This window comes from Schistocerca serialis, chromosome 8 (genome assembly GCF_023864345.2).
Source record: "Schistocerca serialis cubense isolate TAMUIC-IGC-003099 chromosome 8, iqSchSeri2.2, whole genome shotgun sequence".
NCBI classification, from domain to species: Eukaryota; Metazoa; Arthropoda; class Insecta; order Orthoptera; family Acrididae; genus Schistocerca; species Schistocerca serialis.
In genome coordinates, this window is record NC_064645.1 from 462,094,545 (window position 1) to 462,120,280 (window position 25,736).

Sequence of the window (25,736 nt, forward strand, 5' to 3'; positions counted from 1 at the left end):
TTAAATTGTAAGACATTTCCAGGGGCAGATGTGGACTCTGACCACAATCTATTGGTTATGACCTGTAGATTAAAACTGAAGAAACTGCAAAAAGGTGGGAATTTAAGGAGATGGGACCTGGATAAACTAAAAGAACCAGAGGTTGTACAGAGATTCAGGGAGAGCATAAGGGAGCAATTGACAGGAATGGGGGAAATAAATACAGTAGAAGAAGAATGGGTAGCTTTGAGGGATGAAATAGTGAAGGCAGCAGAGGATCAAGTAGGTAAAAAGACGAGGGCTAGTAGAAATCCTTGGGTAACAGAAGAAATATTGAATTTAATTGATGAAAGGAGAAAATATAAAAATGCAGTAAGTGAAACAGGCAAAAAGGAATACAAACGTCTCAAAAATGAGATCGACAGGAAGTGCAAAATGGCTAAGCAGGGATGGCTAGAGGACAAATGTAAGGATGTAGAGGCCTATCTCACTAGGGGTAAGATAGATACCGCCTACAGGAAAATTAAAGAGACCTTCGGAGATAAGAGAACGACTTGTATGAATATCAAGACCTCAGATGGAAACCCAGTTCTAAGCAAAGAAGGGAAAGCAGAAAGGTGGAAGGAGTATATAGAGGGTCTATACAAGGGTGATGTACTTGAGGACAATATTATGGAAATGGAAGAGGATGTAGATGAAGATGAAATGGGAGATATGATACTGCGTGAAGAGTTTGACAGAGCACTGAAAGACCTGAGTCGAAACAAGGCCCCCGGAGTAGACAACATTCCATTGGAACTACTGACGGCCGTGGGAGAGCCAGTCCTGACAAAACTCTACCATCTGGTGAGCAAGATGTATGAAATAGGCGAAATACCCTCAGACTTCAAGAAGAATATAATAATTCCAATCCCAAAGAAAGCAGGTGTTGACAGATGTGAAAATTACCGAACTATCAGCTTAATAAGTCACAGCTGCAAAATACTAACACGAATTCTTTACAGACGAATGGAAAAACTAGTAGAAGCCAACCTCGGGGAAGATCAGTTTGGATTCCGTAGAAACACTGGAACACGTGAGGCAATACTGACCTTACGACTTATCTTAGAAGAAAGATTAAGGAAAGGCAAACCTACGTTTCTAGCATTTGTAGACTTAGAGAAAGCTTTTGACAATGTTGACTGGAATACTCTCTTTCAAATTCTAAAGGTGTCAGGGGTAAAATACAGGGAGCGAAAGGCTATTTACAATTTGTACAGAAACCAGATGGCAGTTATAAGAGTCGAGGGACATGAAAGGGAAGCAGTGGTTGGGAAGGGAGTAAGACAGGGTTGTAGCCTCTCCCCGATGTTGTTCAATCTGTATATTGAGCAAGCAGTAAAGGAAACAAAAGAAAAATTCGGAGTAGGTATTAAAATTCGTGGAGAAGAAATAAAAACTTTGAGGTTCGCCGATGACATTGTAATTCTGTCAGAGACAGCAAAGGACTTGGAAGAGCAGTTGAATGGAATGGACAGTGTCTTGAAAGGAGGATATAAGATGAACATCAACAAAAGCAAAACAAGGATAATGGAATGTAGTCTAATTAAGTCGGGTGCTGCTGAGGGAATTAGTTTAGGAAATGAGGCACTTAAAGTAGTAAAGGAGTTTTGCTATTTGGGGAGCAAAATAACTGATGATGGTCGAAGTAGAGAGGATATAAAATGTAGGCTGGCAATGGCAAGGAAAGCGTTTCTGAAGAAGAGAAATTTGTTAACATCCAGTATAGATTTAAGTGTCAGGAAGTCATTTCTGAAAGTATTCGTATGGAGTGTAGCCATGTATGGAAGTGAAACATGGACGATAAATAGTTTGGACAAGAAGAGAATAGAAGCTTTCGAAATGTGGTGCTACAGAAGAATGCTGAAGATTAGATGGGTAGATCACATAACTAATGAGGAAGTATTGAATAGGATTGGGGAGAAGAGAAGTTTGTGGCACAACTTGACCAGAAGAAGGGATCGGTTGGTAGGACATGTTCTGAGGCATCAAGGGATCACCAATTTAGTATTGGAGGGCAGCGTGGAGGGTAAAAATCGTAGAGGGAGACCAAGAGATGAATACACTAAGCAGATTCAGAAGGATGTAGGTTGCAAGAGGTACTGGGAGATGAAAAAGCTTGCACAGGATAGAGTAGCATGGAGAGCTGCATCAAACCAGTCTCAGGACTGAAGACCACAACAACAACAACATCACAGGACTCGTCTCAAGTTGTCAGCCATACCAAGGATGTGTTTAAGGAGACATGGATTCATGAAGGACAGTGTCGAGTTTTGAGTAACACGTCACTCCTCTTGTTGCTGTCTTAACAACTGCTTCTTTCGCCTAAACATAGCAGAGTTTACATATATGCATCTCACTAACGTTCTACTGGAGTTGAAATAGTCATAGAATGCTGAAACAGCGTATTATTAAACTAGCAACTGAGGGCGAGACATATCATTAGTTACGAAGAAATCCATCCTCAGTACAAAAATAAATTTGCAGTTTCTTCATTTACATTGTTGCAAAACCCACAGCAATTACGTTACTTCATTTAAAAACATCTGTAATTGCTTGGATGCTGCGGTAGATGTGAAAGTTTCGCATATTAATCAAATGGCAAAATACTCTGCTCTTTACCAAAATCTTGTTTCGATATCTCAGACAGTTTATGAGATACGACGGAGACTGATATAAGGAGATATGAGGAGACTGCTTACACTACGCTTGTCCGTCCTCTTTTAGAATATTGCTGCGCGGTGTGGGATCCTTACCAGATTGGAGTGACGGAGTACGTCGAAAAAGTTCAAAGAAGGGCAGCAAGTTTTGTACTATCGCGAAATATGGGAAAGAGTAACACTGAAATGATAGAGGATTAAGGCTGGACATCATTAAAAGAAAGACGTTTTTCATGCAGCAGAATAGTCTCACGGAATTCCAATCACCAACTTTCTCCTCCAAGTGCGAAAATATTTTGTTGACACCGACCTACATAGGGTGAAACGATCACCTAGATCCAATAAGGGAAATCAGAGCTGGTACGGGAAGATATAGGTGTTGGTTCTTTCCGCGCCCTATACGAAATTGGAATAATAGAGAATTGTGAAGGTGGTTCGATGAACCCTCTCAGCTAGGCACTTAAATGTGATTTGTAGAGTACTCATGTAGATGTAGATTTCATTCTGTTTTTTTTTCTTGTTTTTTCTTTTTTTTTTTTTTTTTTGTCACTGGCGTGTGCATTCGTGACGGAGACCTTTACTCACATTACATTTTCTTGACTTTCGAGATAGATAACGATACCTTTCAAGGTGTAATGAATAATTCAATGTGTTACCTAAATTTTATATGCAGCTACATATGACCTAGCACACAACAAACGCAAATTCGTAGCGATCCCTATTTTTCACTTCAAACTTTCTCGCAATAGTTTAGCTAATAACGAAATATCACAATAACTGTAACTATTAACGAAGTAATAGGTAATTCACCATGAAGCTGACGAATATAAAAAGATGGAAATGTCGTGTGGCTAGGGCCTCCCGTCTGGTAGACCGTTCGCCTGGTGCAGGTCTTTCTATTTGACGCCACTTCGGCGACCTGCGCGTCGATGGCGATGAAATGATGATTAGGACAACACAACACCCAGTCCCTGAGCAGAGAAAATTTCCGACCCAGCCGGGAATCGAACCCTGGCCCTTAGGAATGACAGTCTGTCACGCTGACCACTTTTTTTTTTTTTTTTTTTTTTTTGGGGGGGGGGACCTACATAACTAAAACCATGCTAATAGTTGTAGAAAAAGGCATAAAGAAAGAGAACAAACTGCGGGGCGAAGGAAACCATGAAACAAAACTGAAGGGTGGAATCCATACCACCATTAACCAGTGCTACATCTTGCACCGGATGGGGAAACTAAAACTGCGAAGACCTTTTCGCACCGGGGACAAAAAGAGGAAATGGGGCAAATACTGCTACAGAGTGTGAGGGTTCACAACGAAACTCTCCATCTGCTGTATCATCCAGGTATGACTTCTCGTAATGATGAAAGTAGATCCCACGTCGTACCGTGCAGTGTTCTATCATCGTATTGTAATTTTAGCTTCTCTTACCCGTGATGTTCCAGCTACGTGGAGGGTCGTGGAACGCACTCCACAAAAAATTGGAAAAATATTGTCGATACTTAGGGTTACGGAGGATCTTGCAATGTCGTTCCTGCAAATAGTTCCAAAAGTCTAAAGTGTCCTTAGTGCCGTCTTGAACAAATAATGCACTGCATGTCCACGAAGCCACGTCATTGCATTAGTTTTAGTGCGTGGGTAATACGTTTCATCCGGGAATAAGATAGTCTTGGGGTCAATATGATTCGGCGTTACCCGAAGGAAGTATGCTGACATTTGCCTCACTAAGTGCCACACTGCCGTAGACTCGCCACAGCTAAGACGGTGTTCATCGTCGTCTTGAACGCCACAGTACGTGCACGTGGGTGAGTCCACCATGTGGATCGCATGTAGCCTTGATCTGGTCACCTGCTTACCGTTGACGGTGATATACCACATCGACGTGACGTCAGTGTCCAGTGTTACGTGGTGAATTGTCCTCCACACTACTCGCCAGTTGACGTTCGGGTGCTTACTCTCCACGACGTTATCGGGTCGTCCACGTTTTAGGACCCTATAAACCGTCTTTGCCGTCGCCAGTTGAGTCGCTGGTAAGGCAAGTCGAACGTAACTGAGTTCGAGGTAAAAGACACCGATGTAGAAGAGCGAGGAGGGGACGTGGTGTATCGGCACAGGCGGCAACAGGGAGGGCGGTGCTAGTTCTTCTATTAACAAACTGGTCAGACTGTCCGGACGGCGGTGCCGTAGTTTGACTAATGTGCTCACAAATAGGGCGACCGCTCTGTCATAAACGTGATAAAGGCCAAGCCCTCCCCGATCCGGAGGAAGGGTGAGAGTCTCATATTTGATCTTGAAAAGCATTCCTGAACTCACGAAGGACCCAAAAGCCGCATGTATACGGCGTGCTAACATCACCGGTATAGGTAATATCTGGGCGATGTGCGGAATGCGTGACGCTAAATGTGAGTTAATGTACTGGGTCCGTTGGACGATGTCCAGGGCTCGTAGGCGGTTGTTGGCAATTCCAGTCCGAACATTCCGTAAAAGCCGTCGAAAGTTGTGAGCAGCGGTCCGTCGTATATCGTCTGTAAAGTCAATGCCGAGACATTTCAAACTATCTCTGAGCTGTAAGGGGGTGACACTGTTCTCAGACAATCCGACCCCGATGTTCATCGCCACCGATTTTGCGACGTTGATACGACTACCAGCGGCCATGCCATATTTCGTTATCCAATTTAGTGCGCTAGCGGTGTCGTCACCATGGCGGATGACAATCACCAGGTCGTCAGCGTACGCTTTACACCGGAAAGTGTGGCCTCGTAACGTCATACCCGTTAGTCGTTGGCGCAGGCCGCAGAGGAGAGGTTCCATGGCCACAGCGTAAAGTAAAGTGGACAGAGGGCACCCTTGGCGTATCGATCGAGAAATGGTGAGGGGCTGCGAAGGTCGGCCGTTGACGATCACCTTGGACGTCGCGCCACGGAGGAGTCGCATGACGACAGTGACGAATGGCTGTGGGTACCGCATATGTTGGAGGACCGCTTCCAAATAGTTGTGGTCCACTCGGTCGAAAGCTTGACTAAAATCGATTGCCGCCAGTGCACCCTTCAGACGACATGCCCTCGCCAGTGAGATCAAGTCACGATATTCACTGAGTGCTGTTTGAATATTATTGTCGCCTCCTAATGACGTTTGATCGGGTGAGATAACATTTCGTAGGGTCTGGCGTATCCGCGCCGCCAACAGTCGAGAAAAGATCTTAAAGTCGCAGTTCAATAGCGTCAACGGGCGGTAGTCCTGCAGTCGTGAGCCACCGGACGGTTTGTGAATAGGAATAATCATTCCTTCCACAAGGGCCGCAGGGAGCGGCACGTCCGGGGATAGGAGTTCGCGACAGATGTCCGTCCATCGGGAGGCTAATAAATATTGAAAAGTCCGGTAAAATTCCAAGGGGAGGCCATCAGGACCCGGAGACTTGTTGACAGCACCTTTTCGAAAGGCGTCGATCACTTCTTCTTCTGTAATTTCTTCCATCAAGGCCGCTTCCATTGCCGGGGTGACGGTGCCGTAAATCGTCTGAGAGACGTCCTCCAGTGCTGTCGGATCAGGGGTCTGAGCGGAATAGAGTTGGGAGTAATGATTGTAGAACGCTGTGTTTATGTCGTGTTGCGTGGTGAGGCGATGACCGTCCTCCGTGTCGATGAAGCGTATCAGCGCTCGTTGGCGTCGTTTACGTTCACGAAGGACGTGGAACATTGACGGGCGTTCGCTCGGTATCCGATCCTGCGTCCTCGAGCGGATGACTACCCCCTCTAGGTGGCGTCGCATATGAGCGAGGATCTGAGCCTTAGCACGGTGGACCGCCGCTTGTCGTTCCGGAGACGGCGCCATAGCATCGCAGTCGCCCAGGACCCGGAAGTAAAAGTCGAGTGTATGTCTTCGCCAGGTAGCGTGGTCACGACCGTAGGTTATCAACGTTCGCCTCAGTGCCGGTTTGGCGCAGTCCAACCACCAGCGGATCGTTGTGGGATATGCACGGAGGCGATTTTCACACGAATGCCACGTATCCTCAACGGCTTGGCGGCAATCCGGGTACGACAGGTGAGCGATGTTTAATTTCCACGGGCTGCGGCTTTTCCACACTTGTTGCCGCTGCAGGGTGACGGCACAAATGTAAGCTGAGTGGTCCGAGAATGCTGCAGGCCACAGTTCCGCATCCTGTGTTCCAGCGGCGAGAGAGCGTGAGACATAAATCCGATCGATACGACTGGAAGAGTGACTTGTGAAGTGCGTGAATCCCGGTCGGTGGCCGTGAAGATGTTCCCAAGTGTCCACCATCTGCAGGTCTCGAATTAGCGTCCCGAGTTCCGGGCACGGATTATGTCGTGGGAGTTGATCTCTGGGCGCCAGTACGCAATTGTAGTCACCTCCAAACACCAGATGGTCGTGGCGGCCTTGGAAGAGCGGGGCGACGTCTTCCGCAAAGAATCGTGAACGTTCGCGACGTTTGTCCGTCCCGGAAGGTGCGTAGATATTGATAAGGCGGACCCCCAGTACTGTGAGTGCCATTCCTCTTGCCCCAGGCAGAAACAGGATATCGTCCGCCACTATCCCTTCCCGAAGAAGTACAGCGACACCGCTGCCTGTTGGGGAAGCTGGAGAGACGCAAGCATCGTAACCGTACATGCCTGGGAAGTCGTCGACGTACACTTCCTGGAGAAGGGCGATGTCGATGGAAGCAGAGTTCAACATATCCTGAAGCAAGGATAACTTAGCGCGCGTCCGTATAGTGTTAATGTTTATAGTTGCAACGCGATAAGTTTGAGGTCTATCCACAGCATCCGTGTTGGCCATCAATACCCTGGTAAGGCTGTCTCGTCACTGTAACTGACGGCGGGAAAGGATCAACACTGGTGGGGTAAATTTCCCCCCGTGTCGTCCGACACGATGGGCAAGGAGTGTTCCTCACAGTCGTCCGCCCAGTCGCCGTGAAACACCTCGGCTGTTGGTGGCTGTTAGTGGCTGCTGCGGCACTCGGCGCTGACTCCATCGGCTCTGCTGGCTGGGAATCGGCAGCGGATGTCTGCTTGTGATCCTGCTGTGCTGTGGGGTCTGAGGGGCTGAAGCCGTCACCACGGCGATCTGTTGAGTTTGAAGTTACAGCGGCCTCTGTACCGCCGGTACCGTCGTCGGAATTTCCACAGTCCATGTCAGACGATCGCTGCAAACACTCGTCCGATGGAGCACGCCGCCGTCTCTTGTGTTTTCGCGGGGAACGCTGTTTACGGACGTGTGTTTCAGTATCTGAATGTGGGTGGATTTCGTCAGCTGCTCCGGTGTCTGGAAGAAAAGCCGCTGTCGGCACAACCCGTGGGTCAATGTCCATTCTGGCATCCACGCCTTCTTGCAAGGTCGATCGGTGATTATCTTCAGGTGGGGGCGCCGTTGTAGAGGCCGGATCCTGTACTGCAGAAGCCATTTTGGTCTCTCCATCGGGGGCGGGTATCGGACTACTGTCGTCAGCATCGGAAAGAGTTGCTGCCCGTGTAACTTCGGCGTAATTGAGAGGAAGGGACGTCACCGTAGAAGGAGTCATAGATTCACCTGTCGGGATTTGAGTAAGCCGTCGTCGGAGACAATCCGACCGGACGTGCCCTTCTTGGCCACAACCAGAACAAGTGCGTGGCTGACCGTCATACATAATGATCGCCCTACATCCGCCGATGACAAGATATGACGGAACATGTTTGGTCAGTTCAATTTTAATCTGTCGTACCCCGTTAAGAACGGGGTACGTTGTAAAGGTGGTCCATTTTTCGGCCATATGGCTGATCACTCTGCCGTAGGGCTGGAAAGCCGCGGTGACTACGTCCGGTGGTACTTCGAAAGGGAGTTCGAAGACGCGTATCGTACGGAGGCCAAGCCCCGCGTGATCGATAGAGACCGCCCCAATATGGCCATCAGAATGTTTGAATTTAAGATCGTTCGCATGTGCGCTCACGATTCTGTTGCACACCTCGTCACTTACTAGCTTGACGTAGACAACACTGCTCGTGATAGAGAGATGGATACCAATTATGTCTCGCGGGTCAATTTTAACGTCGTCACGTAGAAAACGTTCCACTTCAAAAGCTCGCGGTCGTGCATGATCGGTTTGAAAACTGATCTTGATGGTGGTTTGTCTGTATGAATGTGCCATGTTGCGTCGGTAGTGATGGACTCTAAACTAGCGGCGACGAAGTAGTAAACAACTACGGGCAATCGCGACCGCGCGGACGGGACGTAAACAAGACGTCCTCGCCGCAGCGCTGCGGAAAGCAGACTGCGAATGAAGGAGTGCGAGACTGAGAGTTTATTACCGTTTAGTTCCTCTAAAATCGTTTGAGGAAGACTGCAGGTCAGTAGGCTTACGCGGCTGACATGTTATGTTCCGAGCAGGTCTGGCGTTATCATCGCAAGCTGACACGTTCAGCACATGCTGGCTCAAATGGCTCTAAGCACTGTGGGACTGAACATCTGAGGTCATCAGTCGCATATACTTAGAACTACCCCGGCCACGGTGGCCGAGCGCTTCTAGGCGCTTCAGTCCAGAACTGCGCAACCGCTACGGTCGCAGGTTTGAATCCTGCCTCGGGCATGGATGTGTGTGATGTCCTTAGGTTAGTTAGGTTTAAGTAGTTCTAAGCTCTAGGTGACTGATGACCTCAGATGTTAAGTCCCATAGTGCTCAGAGCCATTTGAACTTAGAACTACTTAAACCTAACTAACCTAAGGAAATCACACACATCCATGCCCGAGGCAGGATTCGAATCTGCGACCGTAGCAGCAGCGCGGTTCCGGACTGAAGCGCCTAGAACCCCTCGGCCACATTGGCCGGCGCACAAGCTGACAACTACACTTCCCTCCACTCGGTCCGTACTGAACTGTCAAAAGTCGCAACTAACTGTAAACGCACTATAGTAAACAAACAACATGGCGAAGAGAGTAGCTAGTGGCGAGGATGAGTGAGTGCACTGTTAGCAGCACACACTGTTTACAGGCGACTGCCAACGAGTGACACCACTGTGAGACTTCAGGGAGGATCGTGGGCTCATTTCCCAGTGCACGCAAGTCCATTTGAGAAGAAAAAGAATGTCACAAAAGAGTGTGTGAAAAAGAAGTGCGTGCCAGCGTAAAAACTGTGGTGTTGCTCTACATATAGAAAACTGTTTTGAGGTCTACCATGCCCAACAATTGTACTAGGAGATAATTAAAACAGTCATAGTAACTGAAAAATTTAGTTTCACAGCAACTAGTAGGGCGTTTAAAAACGATTCCATTGCGTTAAGCAGAAACTGAATCGGAAAGCATACTGACTGCAGGTCCCGCATCACTGTATATGGACGATGTAGCAGAAAGCGTCCTAAGCTCTTTGTGACTGTTCGCCGGCGATGTTGTTGTCTAGAATAAAGTGGCAACGGCAGAAGACAGTATCGATTTGCAGAACGACCTACAAAGGATTGACAAATGGTGCTGGCTCCGGCAGTTGACCCTGAACGTAGATAAATGTAACATATTGCGCGTACGTAGGAAAAGAAATCCACTACTATACAACTACACTATTGACGACAAGGTGCTGGAAATAGTACGTACAGTAAAGTATCTACGAATAACTATCCCTATGAGGCGTAGCAACTTGTATTGCGCCTCTGTAAGTAGTCAATAGCAAGCAGGTAGATACAGCCAAGTAATGGTTCCAGCATGACAGGTGTGCTCCCTATCAAAGCAGTTGTGACCGAAAGGTGTCAGCATCAAAAGACCCAAGTCTTAAGCTGCCTAAATAAGTATTTTTAAAATGAATCTTTAACTTTTGTGACTATTATGACTTTACAATGAAATGAATACCCTATCTGCATACAGGCGTTGATATAGGTCAACGGGGACAGTTGAAAATGTGTGCCCCCACCAGGACTCTAACCCGGGATCTCCTGCTTACATTGCAGAAGCTCTATCCACCTTCTTCCTTTTTTTTCGGGTTTGTTCTTTGTGTTTGGTCTGGGCGGACGTCACAAGACATCCGTTCAAGTTGTTCGTTGATTCCTTTACTCAGTTTCTTTTATTGCAGAGGGCCAGCAGCCCTCTGACCGAACACGTTGAGCTACCGTGCCGGCTCCATCTGAGCCACTGAGGACACAGAGGATAGCGCGACTGCAGGGACTTATCTCTGGCACGCCTCCCGTGAGACCTACATTCCCAACTTATTGTCCCGCACTATATTCATAGTGCCCCTGCGCATTATACTCATTACTCGCGGTTTTTTTTTCCGGATTCCCGTAAGAGTTCGGGCACTGTTTGTGCATCCGCACAGAAGAAGATGGTCAAATGGCCGTTGTGACTTTTATTAATTTTGTATGATTAAGTATGTTTCGTTATCAACATGAATGAGGGTGTGAATGCGAAGTAATGTAATAAATGAATATTGTTAGCTCTGTAAGTACAAACCGAGCGTGAGAACTGTAGCTGTACGGAGACAGTTAACCATACTATCAGGGGAAATTTGTACAGTGCAAGTAGCCAGTTTATGGTACACTGAAAATAAGAAAGATTTTGCAATAATTCAGTTACTGAAAGAGGGAATAATTTTGATATTTGTGGGTTTCATAAAATTGTTCTTTTAATAAAGTGCTCATAAACACTATTTAGTTGTGGTTCGTGAATCGTAAAACACGCAGGACGGCGCGGTTTAGTACTGTTACCGGTTTTGCTACGATGTATATCAACCAAAGAGCAGCACGTTTGCGCGTATTTTTGGAGCTAAAGAATAGTTTTGTGAAAGTAAGTTAGTTTGGAGCTCATTCTTTACCATGGGTATGATGATGATGGAGTCACATATTCGTTGATAGAGGGTAGGGGACGATGCGGGAGACCCGCACCGTCGTACCAGGCAAGGTCCTAGCGGAGGTGGTTTGCCATTGCCTTCCTCCGACCGTGACGGGGATGAATGATGATGATGAAGACGACACAGCAACATCTAGTCATCTTGTGTCAGGGGAAAATCCCTGACCCCACCAGGAATCGAACCCGGGACCCCGTGCTCGGGAAGCAAGAACGCGACCGCGAGACTACGATCTGCGGACGAAGCAGGTATAAGGAGCTCTGAACAGACTTAATAATTTCAAGGAACAGCCGGCCGCTGTCACTGAATGGAAATACTGCGCGTTCGTCTTTCTCACTCACCCACGACTACTTTGGAGCACTCAGTGGTCAATTTTAACTCATTTTTCCTTGGAAAATGGGTCTGAGCACTATGGGACCTAACATCTGAGGTCATCAGTCCCCTAGAACGTAGAACTACTTAAACCTAACTAATCTAAGGACATCACACACATCCATGCCCGAGGCAGGATTCGACCGTGCGACCGTAGCAGTCACGCGGTTCCGGACTGGAGTGCCTAGAACCGCACGGCGACCGCGGCCGGCGGAGTTCGAAGAGGTTCTGATCGAAGAGAGCACAACTGTCCACTGGAGATTATACAATCATTATATGCCAGTATTCCAAGAATAATCGCACCTGTATTACGGGCAAATGGGGGTCCAACCCCTTATTAATAAATCATGCCCAAGTAAGCATAGCTGTTCACGTGATTTTGCCTATTCCCTGTACATGGGAAACCTCAGACTTGCGACTGTTGTATCGCGACAGTCGCGGGACGTCAGAAAAAATGTCGCGTACCAGCCGCGAAACTTGTCCAGCGATTCGTGTTGCGTGACTCTGTCGTTGGGTGTGTACGCGGCTAAGGCGGTGGGGCGAGGCGACTTCAGATCTCATTGTCTGCGGGTTAAAAATTAATTAGAACCTGCCCGGCTGGGGCGGGAGTGGGGATAGGAGGGGGGGGGGGGGGGAATGTGGTTCAGTGTGGCCCCGAGACCTCCTCACTCAACTCCCCTGTAATTCGTCGGCGGGCCCCCGCAGTGACCTCCGTCCCGTCACGCCGTTCCACTCACGACGGAATTACTCCTGATGGAGCAGCGTCGCCACCGCGACACACCTCGGATTCTCCTCACAAAAAACGAGCAGGTCGTCCCTTCCCTCAACGACCGCGCCAGACACGGCCGAGGGGTCGACGAGGCGTCGTCCGTGAAGTACGATTTGTAATGGGAAGCAGGAGAAGCGCCGCGACGAAGACGGAGTGCGGCCGGTCGCCTGCGGTGCGCGGAAGGTACGGCGGAGGCGGACGAGAAATAGTGACGGCGTAAACGATAACGGACAGCTACACAGGCGGAGAAGGCAGGGGCAGGAGAGGAGACGGAAGGCCGCGGGGACAGCACAGACACAAAACGAAGAGGGAGCGCGCTGGACGGCGGTCCGGTGGAGCGGAGAATTCGCGCAAGTGGCCAGCGCAGAGCACACACGCGCATGCGCACTGCGGGCCCGTAATGAAGCGCTGTTTTCGGCCAGTGGCCGCGAGGTATGCGCGCAGCGTTTCGTGTAATGCCGCGCCGGTGTCGGCCGGCCGGCGCGCTAACCGCCGCTCCGCCGAGGGATATTGGTTACGCGCCGCTGAGGGGGCAGCGATCCGGAATGCGAGCACCTTGTCTGGCACTGCTGATGGACCGGCGTCGCTGCCTTTGAACGTCACGGGCGTGTTAGTAATTCGAATTGCAAAACGGATTAAGACCGCCGTACGTGTAAACAATACCTAGGCAGCAAGTCGAAATTCAGTACCAGCAAATCTTCTACGGGGTGTTTCCGTAAGAGCGTGCCAAAATTTAACAGGACACAGAGGATGCTCCTTGGAAGAGCAGTTGAACGCAGTGCAGAGTACCTTGAAAGGATGATATAAGTTGAACATCAACAAAACCAAAACGAGGATAATGGAATGTAGTCGAATTAAATAGGGTGATGCTAACGGGATTAGATTAGGAAATGAGACACTTCAAGTAGTAAATGAGTTTTGTTATATGGGAAGCAAAATAACTGATGATAGTCGAAGTAGGGAGGATATAAAATGTAGACTGGAAATTAGAAGAAAAACCTTTCTGAAGAAGAGAAATTTGTTAACATCGTGTACATATTTACGTGTCACGAAGTCCTTTCTGAAAGTATTTATATGGAGTGTAGCCATGTATGGAAGTTAAACATGAACGATAAACAGCTTAGAAAAGAAGAGAATAGAAGCTTTTGAAATATGGTGCTACAGATGAATGCTGATGATGGGTAGATCACTTAACTAATGAGGAGGTACTGAAGAGAATTGAGGAAAAGAGAAATTTGTGGTACGACCTGAGTAAAAGAAGGGATTGGTTGGTAGGACACATTCTGAGGCATCGAGGGATCACCAATTTAGTACTCGAGGGAAGCTTGTGGGGTAAAAGTCGTAGAGGGAGACCAGGAGATGACTACATTAGGCAGATTCAGAGGGGTGTAGGTTGCAGTAGTTACTCGGAGATGAAGAGGCTTGCACAGGATAGAGTAGCATGGAGAGCTGCATCAAACCAGTCTTTGGACTGAAGACCACAACAACAGAGTATGCTCGAGATAATGGCGGAAGTAAAGCTGCGAGGACGGGACGTGAGTCGTGCTTCAGTAGCTCAGATGGTGAGCTGGTTGGCCTCTGTAATAAAAAACTGAGTGGACGGGTCAACAAACGAACTTTAATGGATGTCATGTGACGTCCGCAACGACCAAACACAACGATCAACAACGAACAAAACGAAAAAAATAAAATATGGTAGAGCACTTGCCTGTAAAAGGCAAAGGTCCCGAGTTCGAGTCTCGGTCCGGCACACAGCTTTAATCTGCCAGGAAGTTTCATATCAGCGCACACTCCGTTGCAGAGTGAAAATCTCATTCTAGAGTATGCTCGACTCAACAATTTGAGGCAGGGAACCTGGGGTCGGAGAAGCCAGCTTAAGGAGATAATAGCAAAAAATGGTTCAAATGCCTCTGAGCACTATGGGACTTAACATCTGTGGTCATCAGTCCCCTAGAACTTAAACCTAACTAACCTAAGGACATCACACACATCCATGCCCGAGGCAGGAGTCGAACCTGCGACCGTAGCAGTCGCGCGGTTCCGGACTGAGCGCCTAGAACCGCTAGACCACCGCGGCCGGCAGATAATAGCAATAAAATCTCATTACTGTGTACTACTTTATTTGCGTTACATACAGTCAACTGCAAATACCGTCACTGACACAATGAACGTACCATTTCTACTGTATCTTACAAAATGTGCTGAATCTGACGACCATCAACCTCAATGCAAGCATAACATCCACGAACAAGATTCTGACGAACCCTTACAGATAACCCTGTTGTGCTTCTAATAACATTACAGGCAGCTACAATTCTGGCAACTAATTCCGTCTCCGTATCCACTGGGATCTCATAAACAAGTGACTTTAGGTATCTCCATAGGAAATAATCAAGGGGATTCAGGTCAGGTGGCCTCGCAGTCCACCACTCCCCTTCGAATCCAGTGACCGAAAATACTGTACCGGTACTGCTACATCGTATTGTACAGAACGTCTCTGAATAGTACTGAGTAATGAATGGGTCTGTCGTTGATTCACAGCACATTCTGACATGGGCAATGCAAATATGACACAACAGAACCACATTATGAACAAGTAAAGTAAGTAAACCCTGCATCATGACTTCCTGCTAATCAGGCTTGTCCTCCTCGTTTCCTTGCAGGAAATAAAGAATGTACTTGTGCACAATACGTGTAAACGTGTACGCATGTTAGTTTTAAATAAGCTGGAAAACAATAACGTTAGACAAGGCAGTAAACAAGTTTACTTCCATAGCTATTACTACGAAGAGCGGAGTAGGTGCGCAAGTTATTCTGAATGGTCCTTGAGTGTTTTGTGGATGTGTACTGAATTTTACACCTACTATTGCCCCTCCCCCACCCATGAACCATGGATCTTGCCGTTGGTGGGGAGGCTTGCGTGCCTCAGCGATACGGACAGCCGTACCGTAGGTGCAATCACAACGGAGGGGTATATGTTGAGGAGCCAGACAAACGTGTGGTTCCTGAAGAGGGGCAGCAGCCTCTTCAGTAGTTGCAGGGGGCAACAGTCTGGATGATTGACTTAACTGGCCTTGTAACACTAACCAAAACGGTCTTGCTCTGCTGGTACTGCGAACGGTTGAAAGCAAGGGGAAACTACAGCCGTAATTTTTCCCGAGGGCATGTAGCTCTACTGTATGGTTAATGATGATGGCGTCCTCTTGGGTAAAATATTCCGGAGGTAAAATAGTCCCCCATTCGGATCTCCGGGCGGGGACTACTCAAGAGGACGTCGTTATCAGGAGAAAGAAAACTGGCGTTCTATGGAGCGGAGCGTGGAATGTCAGATCCCTTAATCGGACAGGTAGGTTAGAAAATTTAAAAAGGGAAATGGATAGGTTAAAGTTAGATATAGTGGGAATTAGTGAAGTTCGGTGGCAGGAGGAACAAGACTTTTGGTCAGGCGAATACAGGGTTATAAATACAAAGCCAAATAGGGGTAATGCAGGAGTAGGTTTAATAATGAATAAAAAATAGGAATGGGGGTAAGCTACTACAAACAGCATAGTGAACGCATTATTGTGGTCAAGATAGACACGAAGCCCACGCCTACTGCAGTAGTACAAGCTCTGCAGATGACGAAGAAATTGAAGAAATGTATGATGAAATAAAAGAAATTATTCAGATAGTGAAGGGAGACGAAAATTTAATAGTCATGGGTGACTGGAATTCGACAGTAGGAAAAGGGAGAGAAGGAAACGTAGTAGGTGAATATGGATTGGGGGTAAGAAATGAAGGAGGAAGCCGCCTGGTAGAATTTTGCATAGAGCACAACTTAATCATAGCTAACACTTGGTTCAAGAATCATAAAAGAAGGTTGTATACATGGAAGAATCCTGGAGATACTAGAAGGTATCAGATAGATTATATAATGGTAAGACAGAGATTTAGGAACCAGGTTTTAAATTATAAGACATTTCCAGGGACATATGTGGACTCTGACCACAATCTATTGGTTATGAACTGTAGATTAAAACTGAAGAAACTGCAAAAAGGTGGGAATTTAAGGAGATGGGACCTGGATAAACTTACTAAACCGGACGTTTCAGGGAGAGCATAAGGGAACAACTGACAGGAATGGGGGAAACAAAAACAGTAGAAGAAGAATAGTTAGCTTTGAGGGATGAAGTAGTGAAGGCAGCAGAGGATCAGGTAGGTAAAAAGACGAGGGCTAGTAGAAATCCTTGGATAACAGAAGAAATATTGAATTTAATTGATGAAAGGAGAGAATATAAAAATGCAGTAACTGAAGCAGGCAAAAAGGAATACAAACGTCTCAAAAATGAGATCGACAGGAAGTGCAAAATGACCAAGAGGCTAGAGGCTAGAGGACAAATGTAAGGATGTAGAGGCTTATCTCACTAGGGGTAAGATAGATACTGCCTACAGGAAAATTAAAGAGACCTTTGGAGAAAAGAGAACCACTTGTATGAATATCAAGAGTTCAGATGGAAACCCAGTTCTAAGCAAAGAAGGGAAAGTAGAAAGGAGGAAGGAGTATATAGAGGGTCTATACAAGGGCGATGTATTTGAGGACAATATTATGGAAATGGAAGAGGATGTAGATGAAGATGAAATGGAAGATATGATACTGCGTGAAGAGTTTGACAAAGCACTGAAGGACCTGAGTCGAAACAAGGCCCCGGGAGTAGATAACATTCCATTGGAACTACTGACAGCCTTAGGAGAGCCAATCCTGACAAAACTCTACCATCTGGTGAGCATGATGTATGATACAGGCGAAATAGCCTCAGACGTCAAGAAGAATGTAATAATTCAAATCCCAAAGAAAGCAGGTGTTGACAGATGTGAAAATTACCGAACTATCAGTGTAATAAGTCACGGCTGCAAAATACTAACGCGAATTCTTTACAGACGAATGGAAAAACTAGTAGAAGCCGACCTCGGGGAAGGTCAGTTTGGATTCCGTAGAAATATTGGAACACGTGAGGCAATACCGACCCTACGACTTATCTTGGAAGCTAGATTAAGGACAGGCAAACCTACGTTTCTAGCATTTGTAGACTTAGAGAAAGCTTTTGACAATGTTGACTGGAATACTCTCTTTCAGATTCTGAAGGTGGCAGGGGTAAATACAGGGAACGAAAGGCTATTTACAATTTGTACAGAAACCAAATGGCAGTTATAAGAGTTGAGGGGCATGAAAGGGAAGCAGTGGTTGGGAAGGGAGTGAGACAGGGTTGTAGCCTCTCCCCGATGTTATTCAATCTGTATATTGAGCAAGCAGTAAAGGAAACAAAAGAAAAATTCGGAGTAGGTATTGAAATCCATGGAGAAGAAATAAAAACTTTGAGGTTCGCCGACGACATTGTAATTCTGTCAGAAACAGCAAAGGACATGGAAGAGCAGTTGAACGGAATGGATATCGTCTTGAAAGGAGGATATAAGATGAACATCAACAAAAGCAAAACGAGGATAATGGAATGTAGTCCAATTAAGTCGGGAGATGCTGAGGGTATTAGATTAGGAAATGAGACACTTAAACTAGTAAATGAGTTTTGCTATTTGGGGAGCAAAATAACTGATGATTGTCAAAGTAGAGAGGATATAAAATGTAGACTGGCAATGGCAAGGAAAGCGTTTCTGAAGAAGAGAAATTTGTTAACATCGAGTATAGATTTAAGTGTCAGGAAGTCATTTCTGAAAGTATTTTTATGGAGCGTAGCCATGTATGGATCACGTAACTAATGAGGAGGTATTGAATAGGATTTGGGAGAAGAGAAGTTTGTGGCCCAACTTGACTAGAAGAAGGGATCGATTGGTAGGACATGTTCTCAGGCATCAAGGGATCACGAATTAAGCATTGGAGGGCAGCGTGGAGGGTAAAAATCGTAGAGGGAGACCAAGAGATGAATACACAAAACATATTCAGAAGGATGTAGGTTGCAGTAGGTACTGGGAGACGAAGAAGCTTGCACAGGATAGAGTAGCATGGAGAGCTGCATCAAACGAGTCTCAGGACTGAAGAGCACAACAACAGCAATGCTGATGCTGGTGCACATGGTAACGGCTGGGTTGCTGTGGCTCTAGCAGGTGGTGGTAAAGTGGAGACTGTATCACGGCTGGATACTTTTAACAGCCGAGAAGTCATTGCTTATCGTACATTTCAGATATGTAAAGTGTATAACAGAGATCGTGGCTCATCTTACTATATAGCTTCAATGCCGTTGGTTCTTAGGAAAAGGAATCATCGTAAAGTAAATAAATCAGAGTCTGTGTCCGTATGTGTTACATGTGCACTGATTGTGTGGTGTCACCGCCAGACACCACACTTGCTAGGTGGTAGCTTAAATCGGCCGCGGTCCATTTAGTACATGTCGGACCCGCGTGTCGCCACTGTGTGATCGCAGACCTAGCGCCACTACAAGGCAGGTCTCGATATACGATAGATCACTCGCCCCAGTTGTACGGACGACATTGCTAGCGACAATACGGACGAAGCCTTCCTCTCATTTGCCGAGAGTCAGTTAGACTAGCCTTCTGCTAAGTCCATGTCTACGACCTAGCAAGGCGCCAATTGTAACAGTGCATGTATCGTACGAGTCTCATTTGTATAGTCAAGAGAGATGTATCACAAGGAGTGATTAAAAGTTAAGTATATTCCAGCTACGTACTTTTCTTGCTACCATTCAATAGTTATCCTGTTCCAGACTTGACGCCAGTTGGCGTGTGTGTACGCGTGCCTTTCTTTCGGCTACTTCAGTGTGGCGTAACAGTCTTGTTACGTCACAACAAATTGTGCAAAGATTAAAGTTGTTGGTGATACCACACGTTATTATAGAAACTGAAATAAAGCACCTGTCCTTTCCTTATTTGACAAAATAAGCTGGTTCCTCCAACCTCAGGTTCCTTACTTGTATTGTTCTGTGGAGCATTCCGTACGTCCTGTTAAATTTTTGCACACTCTTACGGAACACACTGTGTATCCTATAACCCGACAAAGCGAAGAGGTAACCTATCCACGGCGACAGCCGCTGGTGCCATGTCTCTTCTGAACAATATATAATTTTTTCATAATGCGGAGCCACAGTCATAATATATTTCTTTAAAGTCAGTACCGCCTTTAGACTGTTGTTTATTTGCAGTGTTACATTTACACTTACACGATCATCATTTCGGCTTCAAAGTGCCCTTATGTAGTGTTTTACATCTACATCTACATTGATACTCCGCAAGCCACCAAACGGTGTGTGGCAGAGGGCACACTCTCGTAATAGCGTATTTTAAATACGAGAGTATGCCATCTTAGGCACTGTATAACACTTAAAACACTACATAAGGGCACTTTGAAGCCGAAATCATGATCGTGTAAGTGTAAATGTAACACTGGAAATAAACTACAGTCTAATGGCGGTACTGATCTTAAAGAAATGAACAATATATGTTTTGCAATGCTTCAATCTTTTGGGAGAAAAGGAGGGGGGCGATCTCGAGGTTATATCATTCTTGAACAATCACGTCTGCCAAGACAGCTAGTAATTCTTTTTATTACTATAACCGCTTTCGACAGATTTATGCTGTCATCATCGGTTCTTGTAACATTGTTAGATCTACATGCTTTCTACAACACTGAAAGTCACATAGTGATGTTGCGTCAAATTGTAATAAAATGTGGCAGGGAACACCAGCTTGTCACAAATAAAATATCACACAAATAAAATGTACAAAATGTTGTCCTGCCCTCCCACTATACACGGGTCACACCGCCTCCAGTAATCACTTCTGATTAGTGTATGCTGCAATATCACCACAACATGTTGTATGTTTGAATTGTGTGGTATTTTATTTGTGACATGCTGATGTTTGATATCCCTTGCTACTTTTTATTACAATCTGATACAACAAACTATGTGACTTTTCAGTGTTGCGAAAAGCATGTAACCGACCCGGAGTGGCCGAGTGGTTCTAGGCACTACAGTCTGGAACCGCGCGACCGCAACGGTCGCAGGTTAGTATCCTGCCTCGGGCATGGATGTGTGTGATGTCCTTAGGTTAGTTAGGTTTAAGTAGTTCCAGGTTCTGGGGGACTGATGATCTCAGAAGATAAGTCCCATAGTACTCAGAGTCATTTGAACCATTTGAAAAGCATGTACCGGGTGATCAAAAAGTCAGTATAAATTTGAAAACTTAATAAACCACGGAATAATGTAGATAGAGAGGTAAAAATTGACACACATGCTTGGAATGACGTGGGGTTTTATTAGAACCACCCCATATTGCTAGACGCGTGAAAGATCTCTTGCCCGCGTCCGGCCATCCTGATTTAGGTTTTCCGTGATTTCCCTAAATCGCTCCCGGCAAATGCCGGGATGGTTCCTTTGAAAGGGCACGGCCGACTTCCTTCCCTAATCCGATTAGACCGATGACCTCGCTGTTTGGTCTCTACCCCCAAACAATCCAATCCAGATCTCTTGCGCGCGACGTTTGGTGATGATCGTGTGCTCAGCCGCCACTTTCGTCATGCTTGGCCTCCCAGGTCCCCAGACCTCAATCCGTGCGATTATTGGCTTTGGGGTTACCTGAAGTCGCAAGTGCATCGTGATCGACCGACATCTCTAGGGATGCTGAAAGACAACATCCGACGCCAATGCCTCACCATAACACCGGACATGCTTTACAGTGCTGTTCACAACATTATTCCAGAATGAGATTTTCACTCTGCAGCGGAGTGTGCGCTGATATGAAACTTCCTGGCAGATTAAAACCGTGTGCCCGACCGAGACTCGAACTCGGGACCTTTGCCTTTCCTTTCTTTCCTTTCTTTCCTTTCTTTCAGGAGTGCTAGTTCTGCAAGGTTCGCAGGAGAGCTTCTGTAAAGTTTGGAAGGTACGAGACGAGGTACTGGCAGAAGTAAAGCTGTGAGTACCGGGCGTGAGTCGTGCTTCGGTAGCTCAGTTGGTAGAGCACTTGCCCGCGAAAGGCAAAGGTCCCGAGTTCGAGTCTCGGTCGGGCACACTGTTTTAATCTGCCAGGAAGTTTCACAACATTATTCCTCGACTACAGCTATTGTTGAGGAATGATGGTGGACATATTGAGCATTTCCTGTAAAGAACACCAAATTTGCTTTGCCTCACTTTGTTATGATAATTATTGCTATTCTAATCAGATGAAACGCCATCTGCCGGACTTTTTTGAAAAACTTTTGTAGTTTTTTGGTTCTAATAAAACCCCATGTCATTCCAAGCATGTGTGTTAATTTGTACCTCTCTATCTACATTATTCCGTGATTTACTCAGTTTTCATATTTATACTGACTTAACCGGTAATAGTAATAAAAAGAATTACTAGCGATCTTAGCAAACTTGATCCTTCAAAAAATAGTATCTTCTGAGCAAAATAGGGATCTTTTACAAAACCCAAACAAAACATACGTAGTTTATTTTACAGGTCCATCTTGATCACATATATATTTTTTTTTTTTTACTGTGTACCTACATGTTTAGTTTGACGTTGATCCTACATCAGAATATTTTATGATCTGAAGATGGCAGTGGCCGAAACCGGTCACAGTGAAGTGTAAAAAAAATGTATGTGATCAAGACGGACCTGTGAAATAAAGTGCCTAAAATATGATCACAGATTCATTTTCAGACTTTATGTCTTCAGTTGAAAACATACGGATATCAAAGCACTGCATTTTAGCTTTTTGATGTTTTCGTCCTCTTTTTCTACCCTACTTTCCCGTCGACAAAACGGCGAAACTGCCGGTGCTTATGAGTAATGTATCTCCACCAATAATTCGGTTATAATGTAGCATCACGAGCCTGAAAATAGTTTCTGTAGCAGCGTAGCAGTGAGCTACAGAAAACACGAAACAGACGCTGAACAGGTTTTCACAGTTTTCATAATAACGAAAAAATTTCATTCACTTATCATAAGATTTCATCTTAAAAACTGCTCTCCTTCCTTGACAAAGATGTTTGGCTGCACAAATTCTTCCAACATCAAATCGTCGTCTGCACGAAGTTCATATCGTCAAGTCATTTCTACGAATTCTGAAATTCAAAAAATGGTTCAAATGGCTCTGAGCACTACGGGACTTAAAATCAGAGGTCATCAGTCCCCTAGAACTTAGAACTACTTAATCCTAACTAACCTAAGCACACCACACACATCCATGCCCGAGGCAGGATTCGAACCTACGACCGTAGCGGTCGCACGGTTCCGGACTGAAGCGCCTAGAACCGCTCGGCCACGCCGGCCGCCATTCTGAAATTGTTGGCCTGTTAATGAAACACTGGACATGCTCACTTCAAAGTCAAATCTTTTGTCAAGATAGTTTATACATCTACATCTACATCTACGTGATTACTCTGCTATTCACAATAAAGTGCCTGGCAGAGGGTTCAATGGACCACTTTCATGCTGTCTCTCTACCGTTCCATTCAGGAAAGGCGCGCGGGGAAAACGAGCACTTATATTTTTCTGTGCGAGCCCTGATTTCTCTTATTTTGCCGTGATGATCATTTCTCTCTATGTAGGTGGGTGCCAACAGAATGTTTACGCAATCGGAGGAGAAAACTGGTGATTGAAATTTCACGAGAAGATCCCGTCCCAACGAAAAACGCCTTTGTTTTAACGATTGCCACTCCAATTCACGTATCATGTCTGTGGCACTATCTCCCCTATTTCGCGATAATACAAAACGAGCCGCCCATCATTGAGAACTTTTTCGATGTCATCCGTCAGTCCCACCTGATGCGGATCCCAAACCGCACAGCAGTACTCCAGAATAGGGCGGAAAAGCCCGGTGTAAGCAGTCTCTTTAGTAGACCTGTTCACCTTCTAATTGTTCTGACAATGAATCGCAGTCTTTGGCTTGCTCTACCCACAATATTATCTATCTGATCGTTCCAATTTGGGTTATTTGTAATTGTAATCCCTAAGTAGGCCTATGTAGTTGAACTTACAGCCTTAAGATTTGTGTGACTTACCGCGTAATCGAAATTTAGCGGATTTCCTTTAGTACTCGTATGAATAACTTCACACTTTTCTTTATTCAGGGTCAATTGCCACATTTCACACCATAAAGATATGTTACCCAAATCATTTAGCAATTCGTTTTGGTCGCCTGATGACTTAACAGGGCGGTAAATGACAGCATCATTTGCAAACAGTCTAGTAGAGCTACTCAGATTGATTCCTATGTCGTTAATATCGATCAGGAAGAACAGAGGGCCTATAACGCTTCCTTGGGGAACATCGGATATTATTTCTGTTTTACTCGATGACTTTCCCTCTATTACTATGAACTGTGACCTATCTCATAGGAAATCACTAATCCAATCGCACAACTGAGGTGATATTACACAGGTACGCAGTTTGGTTAGAAGACGCTTGTGAGGAAGGGTGTCGAAAGCCTTCTGGAAATCTAAAAATATGGAATCAATTTGACATCCCTGTCGATAGCACTCATTACCTCATGAGTATAAGGGACTAGTAGCGTTTCACAAAAACGATGTTTTCTGAATCGCTGCTGACTATGTGTCAATGAATCGTATTCTTCGAGGTAATTCATAATGTTCGAACACAGTATATGTTCCAAAACCCTATTGCAAATCGACTTTAGTGACATGGGCCTGTAATTCAGCGGATTACTCCTACTTCCTTTTTTGGCTTTGGTGTGACTTGAGCAATTTTCCAGTCTTTAAGTACGGATCTTTCTGTGAGCGAACGGTTGTATATAGTATCTAAATATGGAGCTACTGTATCAGCATACCCTGAAAGGAACCTGACTGGTATACAATCTGGACCGGAAGCCCTGCCTTTATTAAGTGATTTAAGCTACTTTGCTACACGGAGGACATCTGCTTCTATGTTCCTCATCTTGGCTGGTGTTCTTGCTTGGAATTCAGGAATATTTACGTCGTCTTCTTTGGTGAAAGAGTTTCGGAAAACTGTGTTTAATAACTCTGCTTTAGTAGCACTGTCCTTAGTGACTTCACCGTTGTTATCGCGCAGTGAAGGTATTGATTGCCTCTTGCCACTGGTGTGCCTTATAAATGACCAGAATCTTTTGGGTTTTCTGCCAGATTCCGAGACAGAGTTTCATTATTTAAAGGATCTCTCATTGACGTACACGCGATATTTTGAACTTCTGCAGAACTTTGCCAATCTTGGGGATTTTTGTGTTCTTTTATATTTGGTATGCTTTTTTCGTTCCTTCTGCAAAAGCAATCTGACCCGTTTTGTGTACCGTGGGGGATCAGTACCATAACTTATTAATTTATGTGGTATTTATCTCTCAATAGCCGTCGATACTATCTCTTTGAAATCACTCCACATCTTTTCTCCGCTTCCGTGATCAGATCGTAGGGAGTGGAGACTGTCTCTTAAAAAGCTGTTGAGACCATATTTATCAGCTTTTTTGAAATAGATGTCCTTTGTGTTTCTTTTTGATGGCTGTGGGTGTTACCGTATTCAGCCTAGCAGCAACTGCCTTGTGGTCGCGAATGCCTGTATACGTCATGATACTCCCTATTGTCCAGGATTATTTGCTGCTAACAGGGCAAGTACACTTTTGTAACCATTTACGCTTCGAGTGTGCTCATGAACAAATTGTTCGAAATAATTTTCTAAGAAAGCATTCAGTACAATTTCGGACGATGTTTTTATGGCTGCCGCCGGTTTTAAACGTATAATTTTTCCAGTATATCGACGGTAGATTGAAGTCACCACCGACTATAATTGTATGAGTGGGATACCTATTTGAAATGATACTGAAATTTTCTTTGAACTGCTCAGCAAGTATGTCTTCTGAGTCGGAGGGTCGGTAAATACCATGAAATAATCAACAAAGCAATCGCACGCTTCACTTTTGAATGATTTGATACGACTGTCATTTACTGACGACCGAGAATGCCACAGTGGGAGGAAACAGCACAACACTTCTTAGTCGTTCTCGCAGAGAATGATTAAGCATATTATCACCGACTTCTGACTTGCCACTCGCTTACAATGGGAGTTGTGTCATGTTTGCCATCTTAACTCTGTAACTAAAACGAAAAGCAGAAATTTAAATTTCAGAAACTTTAACAAGAC